The sequence below is a fragment of the Heterodontus francisci genome, chromosome 5, assembly GCF_036365525.1.
Source record: "Heterodontus francisci isolate sHetFra1 chromosome 5, sHetFra1.hap1, whole genome shotgun sequence".
NCBI classification, from domain to species: Eukaryota; Metazoa; Chordata; class Chondrichthyes; order Heterodontiformes; family Heterodontidae; genus Heterodontus; species Heterodontus francisci.
In genome coordinates this window covers 108,784,512-108,803,088 of record NC_090375.1, presented here as the reverse complement: position 1 = coordinate 108,803,088, position 18,577 = coordinate 108,784,512, and positions in this window count along the sequence as shown.

Genomic DNA, 18,577 nt, shown 5'->3' with positions numbered 1-18,577 from the left:
ACAATTCTGGCAGCAGCATTGTAGGAGTGTGGAAGACATCACAAACTCAGCTAGCATTCCCACTGATCAACATTTGGTTGATGGCTGAGGTCCGACATAGGGTGGCCCCATGTTTCAGTGATGCTTCTCTGTTGATTCTCCTCCAGGCTGCAAGGCGGGCAGTCCTTTTCCCCAGCAATGTCAAGAAGTGGTTCTCCCGCCTGACCAAGAAAGCCTGGATGGAGGTTGTACAGGAGGTCAGCAGCCGTGGGGTCATCAGATGAGACTGGGTGCAGTGTCGTAAGAGGGTCAATGACCTCCTTCGTTCAGCAAAGTTAAGTGGCACGTTCCCACATTGCTCGGTGTGATCTGGTTGTCTCCACATGGTATGCCACATGGGTGCCACTGCCATTTTAGAGACAGGGAGGTCAGGGAAGGTTGATGCACACGGGTGGCAGCATATGTGAAGCAATTCTCCCTAGTTAGTACCTCAGAGCAAGTCAGACCCATGACAGGGTAAGCCTATATGCCAGACCAAGCATCCCCCAGGTGTTGCTGACGCGCTCATGTTGGTACAACCATGATGTTGACATTTGACAATGTTCACTATCTGCATCCTTACTTTTTCAGAAGAGGGCCCATAACAGCAGGGAGGTGTCCAGGACCGGAGGTGAGGTGCCCAACCTAAGGACGCTGTCACAGGCTGAAGAGGAGGCAATGGAGATAGCCGTGAGACAAGGAGCACGTGCCATTTCGGACGTGGAACTCGGGCTCCCAGTTGACAAGAGTGATTATTGCCAAACACAGAATGATTTGAAATTTCATCTCCTATGCTGTCCTCAATGCGACACTTGTACCATAACACCTAAACGTCTGTTCTTCTCATTGTATCTTTCAGGGCGATGCTTGCCAAAGCCCCCAGAGATCTAGGGAATGATGATTACCTCAGAGGACGAGCTAAACTTAGAGGATGCACCGTCACATGATTCTCCTGCTTCTTCCACTTCGGTGGGTATCCAATTGGCAGTAGGATCAGGGTCACAAGCTGGTGAGAGCACAATACATGCAGCCGAGCAGCTGGCTGAGGCTGAGACAATCGAGGCCTCTGACAGTCGGAGGACTGTGGGTGTCCAGGTCCATGCTGAGCCCCAGGCTGATGATGAGCCTCTGGTGTTGACAGCACAGAGCATGCTGGAGTTGCAGGGAGAAGTAAGACAACATCTGGCAGGAATGCCAGAGGCCATGTGCAACTTTGAACGGATGGTGGGGAGTCCATCCATGCCATGAGTGCTGCCATGTCCCAGGAATGTAAGCGCATGGCTTCCTCCAGCGAGAGGTTAGAGACCCTCATGGAGAGCCACATTCCACTGATGCTCAATCACCTGCAAACTGTCGCCTCAGGCGTGACTGTAATTCAGCAGTGGCTGGGCATGAGACGGACTCAGAGCATGAAGAGTGTTCCCACTCCTGGTCTTTCTCCAGAGAGCAGGGAGGCTCCAACGTGCCTTGAGATAGAGGAGGAGGGGCTGCGATCCACATCTGGGGTCTCCCCTCAGTCCCTCCGCCAGTGAGTCCAGCTCCAGCAGCCATGATGCATGAGAAAAGCCCTGCACTGGCGCAGGAGGCCTTCAGGCAGCCGGGGCCCTCCAGGTCTCACTTGCGTAGAGGACGACTGCTGAAGTCATCCCAGGCAAAAGGGCAGCCAGATCAGCAGGCTGCCTCTAGTCCAGCTGCGTGTGCAGAGCACTAAGGAGCACTTGCAAACAGAGTAAAAAGGCACCTTGACATATATGGGTATGCACGGGTGAAACAAATATGTCATGTGCACTTTAATTAAATGTGTTGTCTTGCCAATCATCAGCTTTTATTGTCCAAATAATGCATGCCACCATGGATTTATTATGTCTTTCCATTGTATCTCAAGCCTGACAGTACTGCTAATGTAAGTAATAACATCATTGCCATACCAATGTGCATGATGTGACACCTTACGGATGAAGTCACGTGTAATGGCTCAGTTAGCTGCTGCCAGTCATGCTGGAGAGATGGACGTTACAGAGGCAGAAGACTTCAGACGAGATGTAGGATGGTGCTTTGTGTTATGAGGAACATATGTGGAACTTCAGGGATTGTGGAACAGCTCAGTTATCAGGCGTTGCCTTGCCTCCCTTGCTTGCTGCTCGCCATGTCGGCCCTCCATCACTGCTCTCTGTGCTCCCATGAGTGGTTGTTCTTGGGTGGCCTCTGTCTCCTCATCGTCGGAGGATGTGCCCTGCTCCTGTACCCCTTCATCCTGCAAAGCCTCCTGCCTCTGGACCGCGATGTTGTGCAGAAGGCAGCACCCTACAATGATGTACCCAACACCACCTGGTGCACAATGTAGGGCACCACCAGATCTATTGAGGCAGTGGAAGCACATCTTCAGCATACCCATGGCCTGCTGGATGGTAATTCGGGTGGAATTGTGACAGGCATTGTAGCGCTCTTCTGCATCGTTGCTGGGGTTCCTCACCGGCATCATAAGCCATGTCATTGTGGGGTAGCCCTGATCACCAAGAATCCACCCCTGAAGGTGAGCGAGGGGAGTCAACAGCAGCGACATCTGGGACTGCTGCAGTATGAATGAGTCTTGGCAGCTGCATGAGAAGCAGGCACACACTTTCAGGAAGTGCTTCCTGTGGTCGCACAAAAGTTGGACATTGATGGAATGAAAGCCCTTTCTGTTTATGTATGCTGATGGTTGTTCCGTGGGAGCCTTGATGGCCACACGAGTGCAGTTGATGATACCCTGCACTTGTGGGAATCCTGCAATGGCCCCAAATCCCACTGCCCTCTAAACCTGACTTTCAGGATCCGTCCTGAAGAGAACATAGTCGCTGGCCCTCCTGTATAAAGCATCAGTGATCTCTTTTATGCAGAGGTGAACTGTGGATTGAGAGACCCCACACCTATTGCTGGTGGTTCCCTGGAATGATCCAGAGGCTTAGAAGTTTAGGGACACAGTAACTTTGAGGCTCACAGGCATAGGGTGACCAATAAAGCACATTGGTTGCAGGCCATTATTCAGCAGTGCGCATAACTGTGTGAGGGTCTCTCTGGTCATCTGCAGTCCACTCTGACACCGGTGCCCAGACAGCTGCAGGTATGTCATGTGAGGCCTACAGACTCGCTGGTGTGTGTGGGCATCTCTGTGCCTTGGTGGCGACTGCTGCTCGTGTCTGAGAGGTTCCTCGTGGGCTGCACCTGCCCCTTGGGCCCGCCTCCGGCAGAGGCATGACGGCAAGGGGATCCAGGAAGACAGGGTGGATCATACCCATCTCTATGTTCCTCGTAACTTTGGGCTCCTTCATAAGGTCAGTTTCACCTATCTGGGCAGAAATTTGTGTTAATTCCTGCTTCAGCAGTGTTCCAGCATGAGCTGCATTGCATGGCATGAAGTTCCGCGAAGCAACTTTAAATAAGTGCGAGGCAATCCAGGAAGTTGCCTGGACCACCAACAACAGCAACTTGCACAATTTCCCAGTTGCCCCCGCAAACGGTTCCACTTGCAGAGTTCACTCCTTCCACCCCCCCCTTGCCGCCGGGGCAATGCAGAGTTCATCCCTTCCACCCCCCCTTGCCGCCGGGGCAATGCAGAGTTCATCCCTTCCACCCCCCCTTGCCGCCGGGGCAATGCAGAGTTCATCCCTTCCACCCCCCCTTGCCGCCGGGGCAATGCAGAGTTCATCCCATCCACCCCCCCCCCCTTGCCACCGGGGCAATACAGAGTTCATCCCATCCACCCCCCCCACTTGCCACCGGGGCAATACAGAGTTCATCCCTTCCACCCCCACTTGCCGATACATGATTAATGGATGCAGAGTTCCAAACCCTACCCCTCCCACCCCGCCCCCATTTCTGGCTACTTAAATTTAATACAAATACCTGAGTTTGCTTCAAAAATGAATAAGAGCAGGGTGTTACCTACCAACATTTGCAGGTACCAAGGACTCTCACACAAAAGAACATCGGAGAATTAGGAAGAATTAGGAGCAGAAGTAGGCCATCCGGCCTCTTGAGCCTGATGTGCCATTCAATAAGATCATGGCTGATCTGTTTGTGTCTCGAATTCCACACTCCCAACTACCCCCGATAACCTTTGATTCCCTTGCCTAACAAGAATCTATCTACCTCCACCTTAAAAATATTCATGGACCCCACCTCCACCACCTTCTGAGGCAGAGTTCCAAAGATGCACAATCCTCTGAGAAAAAACATTTCTCCTCATTTCTGTCCTAAAAGGGCGACCGCTAATTTTATAACAGTGTCCCCTAGTTCTGGACTCACCCACAAGAGGAAACATCCTTTCCACATCCACCTTGTCAAGACCATTCAGGATCTTATATATTCAGTCAAGTCTCTCCTCACTGTTCTAAACTTCAATGAAAATAAGCCCACTCTGTCCAACCTTTCCTCTTAAGACAACCTGCTCATTCCAGGTATCAATCTAGTAAACCTCCTCTGAACCGCTTCCAATGCATTTACATCCTTCCTTAAGGCTTGGTGGCGCCAGATTTTCAGGGACGGGAACGTGAAGGCATGTATGTGCCACATGTCGAGCTGAAGATTGGAAACAGTTGGTAGGATCGCAGCAAATTCCATTAAAATGGACGCAAACAGGTAATTTCAATATAAAAAGCATGGCCTTACCGCAGAGCAGTGGAGGTGCCGCAACAGAGCTTCCTCCACTGCCGGGTAGATTGGGCCCGGCAATCCCAGTGTCTGGCTCCATGGCGGGCTGCTGCTGCTCTGATCTCCCAGCTACCCCTCACCATGGAACCCAACGTTGGGAGGAGAATACCCGTCAAAAGCACTTCCTGTACCATGTAGGAACTCCAGGATCCTACATATGTCCTGGACAACTACATGTGCAGAACGTGCCACCAAATGCAAAAATCCGAGTGTCAAATCTTGTAACTCGAGGAGCAGCAGGTGTCATTGAAGTGCATTCGCGAGGATAAGAGATATGTGGATAGCACGTTTCAGGAGGTGCTCACCCTGCAGCTTAAGAGAGCGCAGGCAGAAAGGGACTGTATGGCTGCCAGACGGACAAGAAAGATAAGGCATGTAGTGCAGGAGTCCTCGGAGGGCATCCCACTTTTTAAGCGTTATTCAGTTCTGAGTCCCAATGGGAGAGAGGGTTCCTCTGGAGAGCACAGTGAGAGTCATGACCAGAGCACCATGGTTGGCTCAGCTGTACAGGGAGGGAGGAGAAAAGACAGGAGAGCAATAGTGAAAGGGGATTCTATATTTTGGGGAACAGACAGGTGTTTCTGCGGTCACAGACGTGATTCCAGGATGGTACGTTGCCTCCCTGCTGCAAGGGTCATGGATATCACCGAGCAGCTACAGAGTATTCTGGAGAGCAAGGGTACACAGCCAGAGGTTGTGGTTCATATTGGTACCAATGATATAGGTGGATGAGGTCCTGCAGGCTGAGTTTAGGGAGTTAAGAAAGAGATTAGTAAGCAGGCCCTCAAAGGTAGTAATCTCCAGATTACTCCCAAGGCCACGTGCTAGTGAATATAGAAATAGGAGAATATACCAGATGAACGCGTGGTTGGAGAGATGGTGCAGCAGGGAGGACTTCAGATTTCTGGGGCATTGGGACTGGTTCTGGGGAAGGTGGGACCTGTACAAGCTAATTTGTCGACACTTGAACAGGACCAGGATGAATATCCTTGCAGGAAGGTTTGCTAGTGCAGTTGGGGATGGTGTTCACTAGATTGGCAGGGGGATGGGAACCTGAGGGCAGTTTCAAATAGGACAAATTCAGAGCAGGGAATGGGAGGCTGAAAATTAACGAGTGACTCTGAAAGACAGAAGTAGCAAAGGTTAAAAAGTGTGTAGAACAGGAATTTGGCAGTGTTAAAAGGTATTTATTTAAATGCAAGGAATAGAGCAAATAAAGCTGATGGGCTGAGGGCACAGATAGACACATGGCAGCATGATAACGTTACTATAATGGAAACTTGGCTTAAAGAGTGTTACGAAAGTGCCTCTGTGTTTTGTTAAATATATTTTTTGAGGAATCATTTTTGAAAGATTGAAGAAATGTTAAACTTTGGGATTTTCCAAGGGTGCCACATTAAGGACACTTGCCTTTGAAGAAGAGTCCCTGGAAATATTTTTAAAAAGGGTCTTATGAGGAAAATAAGCCTTTCTGGGAAACCACCTCACTGCCAGCAACAACAAGCCTTTCCGGGAAACTAAAAGCAAAATACTGCGGATGCTGGAAATCACCTCCAGCGTGATGCCACGACCAAACGCATCTTCCCCTCCCTTCCCCTGTCAGCATTCCGAAGGGATCGTTCCCTCTGCGACACCCTGGTCCACTCCTCCATTACCCCTACCACCTCGTCCCCGTCCCATGGCACCTTCCCCTGCAATCGCAGGAGGTGTAATACCTGCCCATTTACCTCCTCTCTCCTCACTATCCCAGGCCCCAAACACTCATTTCAGGTGAAGCAGCTATTTACTTGTACTTCTTTCAATGTAGTATACTGTATTCGCTGCTTACAGTGTGGTCTCCTCTACATTGGGGAGACCAAGCGCAGACTGGGTGATCGCTTTGCGGAACATCTCCGCTCAGTCCGCAAGCAGGACCCTGAGCTTCCGGTTGCTTGCCATTTCAACACTCCCCCCTGCTCTCATGCTCACATCTCTGTCCTGGGATTGCTGCAGTGTTCCAGTGAACATCAACGCAAGCTCGAGGAACAGTATCTCATCTACTGATTAGGCACACTACAGCCTGCCAGACTCAACATTGAGTTCAATCATTTCAGAGCATGACAGCCCCCCATTTTACTTTCATTTTTAGTTATTTTTTCTTTTTTTCTTTTTTACATTTTTTACAATTTTTTTTTGCATTTATTTCATTTCATCTTAGTTTGTTCAGTTTGCTTACCCACTGTTTTTTTCAGGTTTGCACTTGCTGCGGTTCAATATTCAGTCCGTTAACACCTAATCTGTACTAATGCTTTGTCTTTCAACACACCATTAACATATTGTTTGCCTTTGCTCCATGACCTTTTGGTCAGCTACGTGGCCTTGTCCAATCTACATCTTCTCCTTTGTTATCTCTTGCCCCACCCCCACCTCACTTGCTTATAACCTGTGATTTTTCTAATATTTGTCAGTTCCGAAGAAGGGTCACTGACCCGAAACGTTAACTCTGCTTCTCTTTCCACAGATGCTGTGGACCTGCTGAGTGGTTCCAGCATTTCTTGTTTTTCTTTCCGGGAAACTACCTGACATCCAGCTCAATAAACAACATAGAACTTTGGACACCTGGAGAAGTTGTTTACAAAGAAGTGACAGGCCAAGATTGATGGAGGTCAAATTGTTGACCTCCTGTTGCCGGTTTCACTTTTGAATTGTTTTGAGTTGGGGTTGAACTGTATATAAAGGGAGAGAACTTCCAAAGAAAGAAAAGAATTCCCAAGGAAGGAGAGAAGACCACAACCCAGCTCAGCTTTCCAGCATCTCTCTAAAAGACCCTGAGAAGTGCATTGTGTCAACTCATCTTGTCTTCTGTCTTTGAAAAATAGCCTGCTAAATTAATTCTCAATGCCACCTGAAAAGAACAAGTGATACCAGTGACCCATCTAAGTGTTGGCGGAGGCCAGACTGTTTGCCAGTTTTGGAACACAACATATCTCATCTACTGTTTCTTCAAGAATGAGCACGTATTCAGCCCAAGTGGGTTTTTTTGTCTGTAATAGAGCTCTAAAAACAAAAATCCCTTTATTTTTCTGGTTAACCGGTGTGTGTGTGTGTGTGTGTCCCCGTCCGAGAGTGAGGGGCTAAGGTAAAAAGGGAACTTTAATATTTCAATCTGTGTGTTTATGCTTTACTTCAGTCCTGGTTAAGACTTGTTTTATAAACTGATAATTTTGTTGTTTATTAAAGAAACCTGGTTGGTGTGCTTTATTCTAGGATAAAAATAGAGTCTATGATTGACTGTATCAGTAGGTGGGAAAAAATTGAACATATGTTGTGACCCATGGAGAATTGGAACTAGAATAAACAGTGCACTCCTCCCACCTCAACTGTAACAAGAGGGGCAAAAATGGCAGCTCAACATCCCTGGATACAGAATTTTCAGGCAGGATAGAGAGGGGGATTAAAAAAGGAGGGGATGTAGCATTATTGGTTAAAGTATCAATTACAGCTGTGAGGAGAGATGATATGCTAAATGAATCATCAAATGAGGCCATATGGGTTGAGCTCAAAAATAAAAAAGGGGCAGCCTCACTACTAGGAGTGCACTATAGACCCCGAAATAGTGAGAGGGAGATAGAAAAACAAATATGTAGGCAAATTTCTAAGTACAAAAACAATAGGGCAATAATAGTCGGGGATTTCAACTACCCTAATATCAACTGGGAGACAAACAGTGTGAAGGGCATAGAGGGGACAAAATTCTTGAACTGCATTCAAGAGATTTTTTTAGCCAGCACGTAACAAACCCAATGAGAAGGGACACAATTCTAGATTTTTTTCTTCTTCTTTGGCCTCCTTGTCTTGGGAGACAATGGGTAAGCGCCAAGAGGTGGTCAGTGGTTTGTGGAGCAGCGCCTGGAGTGGCTATAAAGGCCAATACTAGAGTGACAGACTCAAAGAACAAAGAACAAAGAACAGTACAGCACAGGAACAGGCCATTCGGCCCTCCAAGCCTGCGCCGATCTTGATGCCTGCCTAAACTAAATCCCTTCCACAGGTGCTGCAGAAAAAATTGGTTGTTGGGGCTGTTACACAGTTGGCTCTCCCCTTGCGCTTCTGTCTTTTTTCCTGCCAACTGCTAAGTCTCTTCGACTCGCCACATTTTATCCCTGCCTTTATGGCTGCCTGCCAGCTCTGGCGATCGCTGGCAACTGACTCCCACGACTTGTGATCAATGTCACAGGACTTCATGTCGTGTTTGCAGATGTCTTTAAAGTGGAGACATGGATGACCGGTGGGTGTGATACCAGTGGCGAGCTCGCTGTACAATGTGTCCTTGGGAATCCTGGCATCTTCCATGCAGCTCACATGGCCAAGCCATCTCAAGCGCCACTGACTCAGTAGTGTGTATAAGCTGGGAATGTTGGCCGCCTCGAGGACTTCTGTGTTGGAAATACAGTCCTGCCACCTGATGCCAAGGATTCTCCGGAGGCAGCGAAGATGGAATGAATTGAGACGCCGCTCTTGGCTGACATACGTTGTCCAGGCCTCGCTGCCGTAGAGCAAGGAACTGAGGTCACAGGCTTGATACACGCGGACTTTTGTGTTCCGTGTCAGTGCGCCATTTTCCCACACTCTCTTGGCCAGTCTGGACATAGCAGTGGAAGCCTTTCCCATGCGCTTGTTGATTTCTGCATCGAGAGACAGGTTACTGGTGATAGTTGAGCCTCGGTAGGTGAACTCTTGAGCTACTTCCAGAGCGTGGTCGCCAATATTGATGGATGGAGCATTTCTGATGTCCTGTCCCATGATGTTCATTTTCTTGAGGCTGATGGTTAGGCCAAATTCGTTGCAGGCAGCCGCAAACCTGTCGATGAGACTCTGCAGACTCTCTTCAGTGTGAGATGTTAATGCAGCATCGTCAGCAAAGAGGAGTTCCCTGATGAGGACTTTCCGTACTTTGGACTTCGCTCTTAGGCGGGCAAGGTTGAACAACCTGCCACCTGATCTTGTGTGGAGGAAAATTCCTTCTTCTGAAGATTTGAGTCTTAGTAAATGAAGCTGAACAAGTGGATGAAGTAGCAGTGTGTGACCATTTTGGAGATAGTGACCATAATACAGTTAGTTTTTGCATAATCATGGAAAAGGACAAAGATAGAACAGGAGTAAAAGTTCTAAATTGGGGGAAGACAAATTTTATGAAGCTGAGAGGTGATCTGGCTAAAATGCACTGGATACAGCTACTTGAAGGAAAATCAGCGACAAACCAGTGAGAGGCATTCAAAAGCGAGATTCTATAGGTACAGTGTAGGCATGTCCCCACAAAGATAAAGGGTGGTACTGCCAAATCTAGAGCCCCTTGGTTATCTAGAAGCATACAGGTTAAGATAAAGAGAAAAAAGAAAGCTTATGACAGACACAAACAATTCAATACTTTAGAAAGCCTAGAGAAGTATAGGAAGTACAGGGGTGAAGTAAAAAAGGAAATTAGAAAAGCAAAGTGGACATGAAAAAATATTGGCAGGTAAGATCAAGGAAAATCCAAAGATGTTTCATCAGTACATTAAGAGCAAGAGGATAACGAAGGAAAGGGTAGGCCCTATCAGAGAAGCACAAGATAACATGTGCGTGGATGCAGAAATTGTGGACAGTGTTCTTAATGAGTACTTTGTCTCTGTCTTCACAAAGCAGAGGAATGATGCTGACATTGTAGTTAAAGAGGAGGAGTGTGAAATATTAGATATGATAAGCATAATGAGAGAGGAAGTACGAGAGGGTTTGACATCCTTGAAAGTGAATATATTCCCAGGGCTGGTTGGATTGTATCCCAGGCTGTTAAAGAAAGCCAGGGAGGAAATAACGGATGCTCTGAGGATCATCTTCAAATCCTCACTAGATAAAGATGAGGTACCAGAGGATTGGAGATCTGCGAACGTTGTACCATTGTTTGAAAAGGGTACGAGGGATAGGCCAAATAATTATAGGCCGGTCAGTCTGACCTCGATGGTGGGCAAATTATTAGAATCAATTCTGAGAGATAGGATAAAATGTCACTTAGAAAGACATGGATTAATCAGGGATAGTCAGCATTGATTTGTTATGACAAGGTCGTATCTTACTAACTTAACTGAATTTTTTGAGGAAGTAACGAGGAGGATTGATGACAGTAATGCAGTGGATGTGGTCTACATGGATTTTATTTAGCATGGCAGACTGGTCAGAAAACTTAAAGCCCATGGGATACAGGGGAATGTGGCAAGTTGGATCCAAAATTGGCTCAGTTACAGGAAACAAAGGGTAATGGTCGACAGATGTCTTTACAAATGGAATGTGTTTTCCAGTGGCGTTCCACAGGGTTCCCTTGCTGTTTGTGGTATATGTTAATGGTTTGGACTTAAATGTGGGACGCATTTGCAGATGACACAAAAATTGGCCGTTTAGTTGATAGTGAAGAGGACAGCTGTAGACTCCAGAATGATATCAATGGTTTGGCTGAGGGAGCGGAAAAGTGGCAAATGGAATTCAATCCAGATAAGTGTGAGGCAATGCATTTGGGGAGGGCAAATAAAGCGAGGGAATACACAATAAACAGGAGGATATTTAGAGGGATAGAGGAAGTAAGAGACCTTGGAGTGCATGTCCACAGGTCACTGAAGGTGGCAGAATAGGTAGATAAAGTGGTGAAGAAGGCATATGGAATACTTTCCTTTATTGGCCAATGTAATAGAATACAAAAGCATGGATGTAATGTTGGAACTGTAGAAAATGCTGGTTAGGCCACAGCTGGATATTGCATACAGTTCTGGTCACTACATTACAGGAAGGACATAATTGCTCTGGAGAGAGCACAGAGGAGATTTATAAGAATGTTGCCAGGACTTGAAAATTGCAGCTATGAGGAAAGATTGGATAGGCTAGGGTTGTTTTCCTTAGAACAGAGGAGGCTGAGGGGTGACTTAATTGAGGTGTACAAAATTATGAGGGGCCTAGATATAGTAGACAGAAAGGACCTGTTTCCCCTAGCGGAGAGGTCAATTACCAAGGGGCACAGATTTAAGGTGATTGGTAGAAGGATTAGAGGGGACATGAGGAAGAACGTTTTCACCCAAAGGGTGGTGGGTGTCTGGAATTCACTGCCTGAATCGGTGGTGGAGGCAGAAACCCTCAACTCATTTAAAAGGGACCTGGACCTACACCTGAAGTGCTGTAACCGGCAAGTGGAGCATGTGCTGGAAGGTAGAATTAGATAGAGCAGCTAGATTTTTCAGCCAGCGCAGACGTGATGGGCTAAATGGCCTGTTTCTGTGCTGCAGCTATTATTCTAACTAGATACCGGCCATGGTGTTTTTTCCCTTTGTAAATGTGTTCTGATTATTGTACAATCAGGTGTCTGTGGATTAGTTTCTAAACTGCCTTTACCAGTTTGGCCAGCAGTTTGACTTCGTTATCAGGCATTATTTTTAAATTTTACTTTTATTTTGGACAGCTTTTTAAAAGTTAAAAAAATTTATAATTTACTCCTGAATCTTCAGCTGCTGCTATCTTTCATTCTCATATTTACTGGTTAAAATAAAAGTTAAAATCAGGTTTGTACAGGCTCCCTCTCCTCCCACTTTAACCACTCATTGAAGCCCTGGGATAAATATACCTTTGTTTACATTGCTAAATAATTTTAAAAATTGCTCCCCCACCCTCCCCCAGCCTCCCACCTGAAAATTTGCAAATTTACTTCCTGTCTTATACTATTTGGTATCTTCCCATCCTGCTCACAAGAACCTTCACCAATCAAAGCTATAATTGTAACCGTGTCCACTAATTGCAGTTAAGAAACTCGTCACAAAAACCATCATTTTAACAAAATCTAACCAGACGGCCAAAAATTTAATGTTTATGAGTGCATTGTGAGCAATGTAAGAGGATTCATGCTCCACTTAGTCCTCCTTCTGTCCTCCACGACCACTGTGTCAATTTTTAATCTCTTTTCATCCTCCCTCAAGCTAATTTTCAGGCACTTCCTGCTCCCACAGATGCAATTTTGCTTCCTCCCCAACTAAGACAATTTTCAGCCCTCCTCCTCCTCTCTCCATCCTCACTGAAGCAATTAGCAGCTTCCCACTGCTCCTCTACTCACAGATGTATTAAACAAGTGCCTGATGCGTTGTTCAACATCGTTTGTGGTTCTTTCCTCATGGAATAACAACAACAGTATGACAAGGCTGCCCAATTTCACTGCACTGAATCCATGGGGTCTCAATGACACTCTTATGACACAAAGGCTGTGAAATTGGACAGGGCCCAAAAACAGGTATCACAATGTATAATTAACTCAAGCCTGTTGCTCCCAATGCAGGCAGCATTCAAACTTCGTGCTACATGCTAATTTGCATAATTACTGCATGCAGCCAATGTTAAGTGCACTGCTGAATGGCTGCATAGCTCAGCAGGGGACCCAAGATTGTTCAACACCTGTACCGCTTAAAACCAGCCTATACCCTTAAAGGAGAGGTGCATTCTGGCTGGAGCATGCGCTAGAAGTGGTGCCCAGAAGAGAGTGTGAGCAGGAAGAACACTGAAGTATGGTAACAGGGCAGAAAGTGTGTTCCAAGGGTCTCTGAAATGGATGGAGGAGGTCAACAGGAGGAGAGAAGCCCTCTACGCAGAGGGAACCAGGAGACCCTCCAGGCAAACTGTGAAGACAGTGGGAGCAGAGAGTTGTGGTGGTCAATGCCAGGATTCTAGCCCCGCAGACCTTGATCCCACACTACAATATTTCAATGACTTCACACAAATGTTCATGGTCAGTGGATTCATCTTCAAATGCCATATCCCACTAACTGGACCACTAGCCTTGCACACTGCTCAATGCACCACACCCCCATCACTCACCTACCAAAATCTCTATCAATCATGACCAAAACCTAACATTCATAGCTTCACCTCCCCCTCACACCCATAGCACTGTTTCAAGCCTCACACCTGCATCCTGCACACATTGCCAGCTATTCTCCCATGATAGCCACGTCACCCAAACACTTGACACCACACTCACTGACACTATTCCCTCTCTTGTAAGATAAGGTGGTGAATAACTGGAGACAGCAGGGGACAGGCATGACTGCATGTACTAACCCCATTGGAGGAGACTGTGCTCACCATCACGTCTCACCTCTGCCTCATATGACAATCGTCCCTGATTTACAAGCTGCAGATGATGTAAGCGGCACCTCTTGCTTTCCACCTTCCCCTCACCAGCACCCTACCCTTGTTCCTTGTGCCTTTCTCCTTTCAGATACCTGGGAACTGCAACCTGGCCCAGCTGTGGTGGAAGAGAAGGAAGACAGTGATGAAGAAGAAACACTGTCACTTGCTCTCACACTCACAGACTCCAGCTCAGATAATGACACTGTGCACACTTTAGAGGATAGTTCAGAAGTGGGACCTGCACATTGTGAGACAGCAGGTATGAGTGAGCTGCAACCAGGGAAGGGTCAAGGGCAGCATGGGTGCCAGGTCATCAGATATGAGGTCACACATGGGCTCTGCTCCAGAGGGCTTAGATGAGGACTTAGATGAACTAGCCTACAGAAGAAGGCTGGGGTGTATGCACACTGATAATGCTTGGTGCCTTGACAGGCCTGCCAGAAAGTCTGCAGTTAAGGTCCAGGAGCATGGAAGAATATGGCACCAACTTGGCACATGGCCTTCTGCAGAATTTGGAGCCCATCAAGGACCATTCTTCAGCTGTTGCTAACCTTTTAGATTTACGTAGGTAATACCCCTTTGTGTTAACTACTTTATTTTAAAGGTTTTACATTTTGTGGTTCATTATCTCATTACGGGACAAATTTACATTTTGTTCTCACATAAGCTGTTTTTACTGTCTGCTGTCAAGGTCTCACCCTTTTACTGCAAGGGCACTGTTCAGGACCGAAAATGACGGCCTTAGGCCCGTTCATGAGTTTGCGTGAGATACAGTGAGAAATGATCGGATCAAGGTAGCCATTGTCATGCAAGATGCCTTTGATTCGCCCTATTTCAGCATTAAGTTTGCATGGTGAGCAAATGGCTCGAGCCCTGTTTACGAGGTTGCCAATAAGGCCAATCTTATCGCGCGTGGAACTGTAAGAATCCCAATGTGTTTATTGACCAGTGAAGGTAGATTTGTGGTAGACCGTGGTAAAGAACCCCTTAGCAGATTTCTCAACTAGTGTATCAAGGAAAAGGAACTCATTTGACTGCTCCACTTCCAAGGTGAATTTGAGCGCAGGATGGAGCCCAGTAAGTTGTGTTAGGAAATTATTACATGCAGCTGCGGATTCAAATATAACAAACCTATCATCTACATATTGGAACTATGCAAGAGGTAGGAGGTTATGTGTCATTCCCTCGAAGAAACATTTCTCACAGAACCCAACAAAGATGTTTGTGAGAGCTGGGCCTAGATGGGATCCCATGGCAACACCATCTATTTGGGCATACATGGTGTCGCTAAAACTGAACTGAACTGCACAAGTTGCCTAGTTCATAAGTTCAATGAATGCTGATTCATGCAATTGTGGTGGGTCTAGATCACCATGATATAGTGCTGTAGCGCAAATATCTATGGCTTCCTTAAGTGGTACATTGGTGAATAGGCTAACAATGACAAATTAATATACTGGTTCATAACTTTTTAGTAACCTAATAATCTTACATTGTTGAACCAGGTCTCTGTGATGTCATTCTAATCATAGCATCCTTCTCCATTAATGGACTCTTGGTCTCCCATTTTATCCCTAAAACTCCAAGCATTCATATATAGAACAGAATCATCCATTTTCCTCACTCTCTGGACTGATATGTTCATTTTGGCATTATTATCACATGTGGTCATATCCTCATACTATTCACACTAATGTGCTGTATTAGTGTCCACACTTTGAACCATCTTATACCAGACCGTGCTTTGTACCGTAACCTCTCACTTCTGTATCTTTTTTACTCTCATCACTCGAAATTTATTTTCCCTCTTTCAAGGTCTTTTCTGTTTGCCCCTCTCCTTGCTTTATTAATTTAAATCTTATATCTTTAAAAAAGGCAAAGCATTCTATTTTCATCACACCCTGTCCCCCCTTAGAATCACAGAAGTTCACAGCACAGAAGAAGGCTATTCAATATTTCATAAGGTCATAAGAACTAGGAGCAGGAGTAAGCAATTCAGCCCCTCAAGCCTGCTCCGCCATTCAATATGATCATGGCTGATCTCATCTTGGCCTCAACTCCACTTTCCTGCCCATTCTCCATAACCCTTCAACCCTTTACTAATTAAAAATCTATCTCCTCCTTAAATTTACTCAATGTCCCGGCATCCACCGCACTCTGGGGTAGTGAATTCCACAGATTCACGACCCTTTGAGAGAAGTATTTTCTCCTCATCTCTGTCTTAAATCTGCTACCCCTTATCGTAAAACTATGACCTCTCATTCTAGATTGCCCCACAAGAGGAAACATCCTCTCTATGTCTACTTTGTCAATCCCCTTAATCATTTTATATATCTCAATTAGATCTCCTCTCATTCTTCTAAACTCTAGAGAGTAAAGGCCTAAACTGCTCAATCTCTCTTCATAAGACAAACCCCTCATCTCTGGAATCAATCTAGTGAACCTCCTCTAAACTGCCTCCAATGCAACTACATCCCTCCTCAAATAAGGGGGCCAAATCACCAGGTGCGGTCTCACTAATTCCTTGTACAGTTGCAGCAACACTTCCCTACTTTTATACTCCATTCCTTTAGCAATAAATGCCAAAATTCCATTTGCCTTCCTTATTACCTGCTGTACCTGCATCCTACTTTTCTGCAATTCATGCATGAGGACACCCAGATCCCTCTGCACCGAAGCACTCTGAAGTTTCTCTCCATTTAGATACTAATTTGCCTTTCTATTCTTCTGACCAAAATGGATAACCTCACACTTATCCATGTTAAACTCCATCTGCCAAATTTTGGCCCATTCACCTAACCTATCCATATCCATTTGTAAATTTCTTATTTCTTTATTGCAACTTACTATCCCAACTATTTTAGTGTCATCTGCAAATTTGGCTATAGTACCTTCTATCCCTGCATTCAAGTCATCAAAATAGATTGTAAATAGTTGGGGTCTGTGGACCGAACCCTGTGGCACTCCACTAGTTACATCTTGCCAACCAGAAAAAGACCCATTTATCCCAACTCTCTGTTTTCTGTTGGTTAGCCAATTCTCTATCTAAGCTAATAAATTGCCCCTAACCCTATGTGATCTTACCTTATGTATTAACCTTTTGTGCGGCACCTATCAAATGCCATCTGGAAGTCCAGATATACTACTTCTACAGGATCCCCATTATCCACTTTGCTAGTTACAGTTTCGAAGAACTCTCGCAAATTAGTCAAACACGATTTACCCTTCATAAAACCATGCTGGCTCTGATGGATTGTGTTTTGACTTTCTAAGTGTCCTGTTATTATTTCCTTAATAATGGATTCTAGCAATTTCCCACTGACAGATGCTAAACTAACTGGTCTATAGTTTCCTACTTTCCGCCTCCCTTCCTTTTTGAATAAGGATGTTATATTAGCTTTTTTCCAATCCACTGGAACCTTTCCCGCATCCAGGGAATTTTGGAATATTATAACCAATGGATCCACTATCTCCGCTGCCACTTCCTTTAAGTCCCTAGGATGTAGGCCATCAGGCCCTAGGGACTTGTCTGCCTTCAATCCCAATAGTTGGCTCAGTAGTTTTTTCCTAGTGATGATGATTGTTCTAGGTTCCTCCCTTTCTATAACCTCTGCATTACCTGTTACTATTGGGATGGTACTAATATCCTCCACCGTGAAAACTGAGGCAAAATCATGTTGTTTAAACAAATTCTCTTGCAATACAGTAACAGCACTTGGCTCTGAAATTGCTGGAAGGTGTGATTATCTCATCCCTCTCCTCGAGATAAGTTAATGGCCAGATTCCAGTACTATTGTCTATGATGGTCGCCATATTATCATATCGAAGGCATATCCCTTGTACCATAGTGCAGGGTAACCAGTCTCTTGATTGCATTAGCCGATGACAGGCGATAGTTTTTCCTCTGGTATTAATGCTTGAATTTCTTTTGATGAGCCACTGTCCTTTTACGAAATGTCCAAATTAACTTTTTTCTGCCCAGCCTGTGCTGCTGGCTGTAGTTTGGCTTTTGTATTGTAATCCAAAACATGAGGTCAAAGCATGTCTGTGGGTCTGAATTTTATAGTCCATCCATTTTCCCAGTTGGAGGGGATTCTGATCCTACACCCACACCCACAAAACCAACACCTTGCACAACCTCTCCACATATAATTGTCATACCCACCTCCAACAGCTAGAAGTTGGCTCCCATGTGTGAGACAAATACGGAGATATTAGGAGACATATAGGAGATAGAAGGTAGGAAAGATTTGTAGAAATAGCGTGAGAAAGAATGAGAACAACAGTTAAAGACAAAAATATAGAAGTGACAAAAGAGAAAATTGTGAAACCATGCAAAGAGTAAAAAGGGTACAAGATAAATAGGACAGAGAGAGAGAGAGACACACACACACACACACTCAGAAAGAATTGCACAGTGGAAAGGAAGCTGAAAGAGGTTAAAGGAAGAGATCCACGTTAGCTCTGATTTTAACTCGGGTGTGAGTACAGTGTGTGGGCGAGGGGTGGGTGGAAGGTTCCCAGACAGCATCGGTGTGAGGTTCAAACTGTTTTAACTCCTGGACCTCATTACCATCTTCCAGGATGACTCCTGCTCAAAACTGATGAGAATGACAAGGAGACGGGAGAGCAGGAGCAGAATTTTGCAAGCCAGCAGGCCACCACCGAAGATCCACCGGAATGGGCACTGGCA